We start from the raw sequence: 7,195 nt of genomic DNA, 5'->3' as shown, positions 1-7,195 counted from the left end.
TATTGTTAGGTTGGTTAAACCTGACATTAATTTGGTCCTTCGAGAGCCGGATTCCAACTACGCCTGATGGTTCCAGCGGGTCGGTAGACTCCAGGAAAAGACCGTGCGCACGGCTGTTTTCACCAGGAAGACACACAGACCCTTTCCGGGACTGGATTTCGGCCCGCCCGCTGGAGTCTGACGGCTGACGGAACTCTGAGAGAGAGGAGAGGACAAAGTGGTGAGTTGAATCTGGATTTAAAACAAAAGTGTGACGAATGACTGGGGGTCATTGCGTAAAGTAAACAAACCCTGTGAACCTAGGCACTGACAGGTAACAGCAGTGCGCCGGAGTTCTGCTTAAAGTATTAGTAAAAATACTGAAAATTCCGAGGTTATAGGGGACGACAGAGTCCTCTTAAGTATTAAGAAAGTAATACTACAATTCCGTGTTTCCAGAATGGCGGAGTCTGCGTTTAAGTATTTTAAACAACAACAAAAAAAATACTAAGTAAAATCTGCATTTAAGTATTTTAAACAACAAAAAAATACTAAGTAAAATCTGCGTTTAAATGTGTGTATGTGAGAAATAAATGGAGGATTTAAACCACTAGGTTTTACCTCATACCAAAAACAGTGGGATTGTTAGTGACTAACTTTTGTGGAAGCAAAGGCAAGAATTCTCCACTCGAAAGAGTTGAAGTGAGAATTACCACAAAAGGAGATTTTTCTGTCACCCTACTGAAGAGAAAAATCCAGTATTTAGAATACCCTAGGTATTTATATGCTGGACCAAATTTAAATAAAGGAAATGGGAAAAGGTGGATTTAAATACACTAAAATTAATAATAATGTAAAGATTGGAAATTTATGGAAGCACATGATCAAATTAAAATATTAAAATTAAAATATTTAGATAAATGGATAACCACATATCATTATGATGGTCGTTTAAACTCTAAAAAAAATTTGGTGATCTATAGGATGCAATAATTAAAAGTACATTAAAAGTAAACGTGATTTAAGAAAAATGGACAAAGCAGTAATGTAGACGAGGATGTAGATTATTGCTTAAAAGTAACTAAAAAGAGAGAGATGTGATGCAGGAGACAAGAATGGACGTTTTTGTGGAAAGCAGAAAAGGTCAGAGGGCTAAGAAGTCATTTTTGATAGACTTGCAAAGTGGAATAGCAGGACAGAAGAAAGGGAGTAAAGAGCAGGTGGAAAGTTTTTGTTTTGTACCAAAGATCTGATGAGGTTTGACAGGATAAGATTGGCTAAAATGAGTCCCTTTGGTGAATAAATCCATCCCCACCATGGCTGTACCTCATGTATGTTTTATTTGTGTTTATTTTTTATTATTATTGTTTTGAGACGCTGAAGGCTGTTGATACAGCGTGTCACGGAGGTTCATGGCATGACATGGGTTTTTTCTGTGTAACCTTAGAAAATATTTTACTCTTTTTAATAGCCAGAGTGAAACAAAAAGAGGAATAACCTTTTGAAGAATATAGGATTAGACTGACAAAAGTGTTTAAAATACATAGTGGTCTACAATAAGCAAGGAGCTTATTAACAGCAGTTAAACAAATGCACTACATGCTGGTTCCAGAGATGCAATTAATACCTGGGTAAGGAGATATTTTATAGGGTTCCCCACAGTAAATCTAGAAGACTATGTTAATCATGCCCTCCATGCAGAAAAAGTTATGAAGGAAAAATAAATAAATAAATAGGCAACACTTTTTTTTTTTTTTCAGCAAGAAGAAGAAGTTATTATTAAAACAACAGCGGAAGAGAAAAATTTAGAGGCAGAGGACAAAAACCGCAGGGGTCAGAGAGGAGTGAGCAGAGGAAATTACAGACAAATACACATCAGGGTGTTGATGTTAAAAGAGGAGTAGGACCACCTTATTACCACTATTAACTGGATGTTCTGAATAAGCCACCCCTAGACGTAGGGACAGCTTTACTAACAGAAGGAAGAAATGTTATTACTCAACTATAAGATCAGATGACACCAGATGATCTACATATTACCATGTGGTATAAAAATACTCCTGGACAAGATAAAATTTATGAAGAAGTATTAAATAAAGTAACCCCTATAAAAGTCATGGTAACTTATGTTTATACAGAAAGGAAGAGTACCTCAGTTGCTGAAGTAGTGTTAGAGGAAGACACTAGGAAGCTCTGCAACATGTGGTCACCTCCACAAATATCTTTATTCAAGGATAAAGAACTCAAGTGGCATGATATAGGGAGAATAGTGCAGAGGGGAAAAGATGTCACAGACTGGTTTGTAACAATAATGAATACAGAACCTAGTGAAACCACAGGATTAATTAGAAAATTACTATTCTGGAGAGTGACAGTGCAGGAAGGGATACATTTGCATACAAAACAACAATGAGAAATATTCCTTACTGAACAGGAGGAACAGTGTTTGAATGAAGTCCCTGATAAATTATGGTCAACAGACCCTACTGATGTGGGTTTAGTAAAGGAGCATTATCTGTTCAGATTAGAGCAAAAACAGAATACAGGCCCAGAGTAAAACAATACCCTTTGAAATATGATGCTCGTGAAGGAATAAAACCAGTAATAAAGGATTTAATAACTGCAGGGGTGATAATAAAATGTGAGGATTCACCATGTAACACCCCCATTTTTCCAGTTAAAAAAACAAGCTCCATCAACAGGAAAGATAGATAGTTCTGGTTTGCATTCACCTTTGAGGGACAAAGATATACTTATACCAGACTACCTCAAGGTTACTGTGAAAGTCCAACTATATACTTTCAGGTAATGTGTGCAAGCATGGCCAGGTTTGACCCTCCAGGAGGTAGTCAGGTTTTACTATATGTTGATGATGTGCTATTAGCATCTCCTGATGAGGAGACTTGTAAAAATGATACAATAGCATTATTAAAACATTTAGCAGAAGAAGGACAAAGTCAGTAAAAACAAACTTCAATTGTGTAAAAATGAGGTCAAATACTTAGGTCATAATTTTAGCGCAGGGGGACGCACAATTGTAGAAGAAAGAAAGACTGCAATATTACAAATTCTAAAACCAGTAACAAAAAAGCAAATGATGTCCTTTTTTGGACTAACTAATTATTGTAGAAACTGGGTGCCAAATTATGCAGAAATAGTAACTCCATTAAACAAATTAATGTATGAGGAAGAGCTGAAAATGACGTCTAAATTGAAATGGAGTGTAGAAGCTGAAGAAGCATTTACCAACATAAAACAAGTTCTAGTTTCCAGTACTGCTTTAGCATTACCAGATTATAGTAAACCGTTTGTTCAGATGGTAGATTGCAAGGGACATTTTATGACTTCAGTTCTGGTTCAACAACATGGAGATAAAATGAAAATAATAGCCTATTTCTTTTCAAAACTAGATAGTGTTGCGTGTGTGCAACTATGTTGTGTGAGAGCTGTAATTGCTGCCTAAAATGACAGTTGCAGTGCTGCAATAGTGTTGTTTAACCTTTTAACCTTAAGAGTTTCCCATGCAGTTTCAGCATTGATACTGCAGAATTAGGAAAAAAAAAAGAAGAAGAAAAAAATTAGAAGTGATTTGCAGGATCACGAAATAGTTTATGTGAATGATTTCTCTAAAAGATGAGAGGGAGAAGACACAAACAGGATATGCATTGGTGACAATGGATATAGTGTTAGAAAAGATGCAACAACACAGCTCACTACAGGAGATAGAAATGTGGAAAAAACATGGAGCTGAATTAAAAGATGAAAACTATATTTGACCAGATAATAAACCTGTCCTACCAAAGAACCCATAAATGGAAGCAATATTTGAGCCATCGTGTTTCATAATGTCTCAACAGGGGGGAATAGTAGGACAGATATATTAATATTATATAACATATTGATTAAATTCTAAAAATTCTTATTAAAACAATTTTGTAAAACATGTTAGCATGTGTAAAACATTATCCACAAGGGAATTTAAGACAACGAAGGGGACAATTTTCAAAACTAAGATACCCTTTTCAAACAATTCATATGGATTTTATTGAGTTAAACCATAGTGAAGGGAAAAAGTTTTGTTTAGTCATTATAGATGCATTTTCTAAACGGATAGAACTATTTCCAATTAAACATTACAAGCACTTCAGGGTTAACACCCTATGAAATGTTATGTGGAAGACCATACAGATTACCACAGTTAAAAAATAAGTGGGAGTTAGATGAAGAAGCTAACCTAGTTGATTATATGAGAAGTATGTTAGAAAGCAACAGAAATAAATTTAAACTAATGAGGAATGTTCTATTTCCCAGCAGGAAAACTAACTAGTGGAACCAGGAGACTGGGTGTTAATAAGGAGTGTAAAGAAGAAGCATTGGTATTTCACCTAAGTGAGAGGATCCATATTAGTTATTATTAACCACTGCCAGGGCAGTAAAATAGCTGAGAGATCAACCTGGATTTACCTTACACATTGTAAAAAAGATCATTTCAGTTGAAAGCTCCGTCAGGGGAAGTGATTTATAGACTGATAATAGGGTGGACCCAGACATTTAGAGTCTGGAGAGATCCGAAAGTCAGTGAAGACAATTAAGACACTGGAACCATTTAGAGGAGTGAAAATTTCAGCCAAAATGATTTCTAGATGGATGAACAATGCTTTCCGATGCTGGGTGGTTATATATATATATATATTTTTTTTTTCTTATATTGATTTTTTTATTTTTCTGGTATTTCTGGAAACCAGTCAAGATGAATTAGAATGTAACAACATCTGTTATGAGTCATATGAAACAAGTAGCGCTAAATCAAGGTAGGTAAGATAACCTAACTATGTGCACTAAACAAACTTCTTATACTTATGGTATTCAAGTGTGCGTGAAATCTAAAACCATAGCTGTGGTGCTGATCCCACTCATTAGCTTGACCAAATGAGGAAGGAAAGGGCAGGATTGTAGAAGTTATAAATGGTACTTAACTAATGATAGAAGAGACACCTCATGGTCCATGATGGTAGCTGATGAAGGAAACAATTGGACACCAGAGTGGTGCACCACTGCTTATGCTAGTTATTAAAAGAAGTTGTTTAAGTTCCATAAAGCTGATAATGCAATCCAGGTAACAGAGCGAAGAGAGTGAAAATTATGTTAGAAAAGTTAACCATAGATGACTAAGTTCCAGGTTATTACAGGAGTATCAGGAACAAATAATAACTGATTATTGATGGTAGAGCAAGCAGCTAACAGGACTAAAAGAGATTGTGTTGTGTGTTTGGGTTCAAGGCTTTTGTTACAAATAATTCCAGCTGTGATACCACAACTCTGTGTGATGGAAGTAATGAATCAAACTAATCCTAATGAAATGTGTTAGCACAAGGATTCTGTTTTTTCCTGTAACTAGAGCAGAGAAGGATAAATCAGTTTTCCATAAGCGAATCACCACTGGACACTATACATGTATAAATATGACAGAGAGAGGTAATAAATTGGGAAATCTCATTGCAGTATGGTGTATTACAATTGTAAAAGTAAATAAGTGTTTTAAACTAGTCTCTAGAGGAGATATTTGGTGGTGGTTGTTTGATTGATTACCTTCAAAAGTAACAGGACTCTGTGCTTAATTACTTTATGGTTATATCCTATGTTAGTAGATGAAGTAACAGATGGACTATTTAGTGTTAAATTCACATGATTGGTGTGATAGAAAGTGCAGAGAAGCAGCTTGGCAGATTGAGGGAGACTCTACATACATAGATGCTATAGATGAAGATAAATTAACTGATCAAGTAGCTGCAGGATTTGAATCAAGTATCTGTTGGTGATGTACGTTGAACAAAAACGTAGACAGGAACAACTATATTCACTACAATGTACAAAAACTAGGAAATTGGACACAAAGCGGGTTTGAACTGTCCATGATCAATTGGCTTCAACTTCCCTGATGGCATTCCAGAATAAAATTGCTTTGGACATGTTGTTAGCTGAAAAAGGAAAAGTTTGTGCTATTTTTGGAGAAAAATGTTGCACATTCACACCTAACAACACTGCTGCTGGCTGATGGCAGCCTAACGAAAGCCATAGAAGGTTTGAGATCTCTAAATGGCAAAATGAAAGAGCATTATGGAGTAGACGCCTCGATGTGGGACTCCTGGCTGGATATGTTTGGGAAGTATAAAATTTTAGTATCATGAGTAATAATTTCCTTTGCAGTGTTTGCTGAAATTTTGACATTGTGTGGATATTGTTGAATGCCCCGCTTTTATACTGTTAACCATCTCATCACCACAGCTATTTCTCCTATGGAAAGCAGAGTTACACAACTCTATCCGTTATTTAAACATCAGGATGATGAAGATGACGAGGATGGTATTGACCAATTTTCTGACCTGTATGCAGATCCATTTCTATATGATTCTGTGATTTAAATGTCAGTAAGTACCTCTTGTCTTTGTACTCATGAAGATAAACTTACAGTTACACAATTTGACAGAAGTGGCTGTTAAGTGATATGAGAATATGAGCAGATATAAGATATACAGGGGGGAAATGTTGGAATAATTGAATATAGATTTATCTTATATTTTCTCCTATTCTTTAACTTGACTATTTGATTATATAACCTTTCATGATGTATGTGTGAGAAAGGATGTGATGAGTTTGTCTGCAGGATAATAAATGGAGCTGAACTAGCAGAGAAGGAAGCAATCCAGTTGAGGAGGTCATAAAGATGAAGGAGGTCATAAAGATGAAGGCTGATTACACTCAACAACAAAAGTCACAGCTGACCCTACCAGTTGGAGGAGACTGTGGGAAATGTGTTGTTAATGTATAAAGCTGTTTATGACCTGTTTACGATGCAGCTGTTGTTTTCCCCCATCCTTTAGAGAACAATGTTTTTGTAAACTAGGGACCCCCGAAAGACAATAAAAAGAGGAGGCGGACAGATGCTGTTCAGAGCGGTGCGAAATCTGTAACTGAGCAAATCTTGACCGTTTCTCCTCGCAAAGCGAGTAAAAGGAACTAATACTTTGTCTCTCTTTTCTTTTTGTGTTGTCATAAATATTGTTAGGTTGGTTAAACCTGACAACTTTCCTGCAGGAAGTTTCGTTTGTCTTAAATATTGCAATCAGTCGGAAAAGAAAGGAGTATAGTGCATGTTATGGTGGACAACTGACTGACTGACTGATAATGTTTCTGTGTGCAAAATCTGAACCAATAC

Source organism: Girardinichthys multiradiatus, chromosome 11, assembly GCF_021462225.1.
Source record: "Girardinichthys multiradiatus isolate DD_20200921_A chromosome 11, DD_fGirMul_XY1, whole genome shotgun sequence".
Lineage (NCBI taxonomy): Eukaryota > Metazoa > Chordata > Actinopteri > Cyprinodontiformes > Goodeidae > Girardinichthys > Girardinichthys multiradiatus.
Note: the sequence above shows the minus strand (reverse complement) of the source record.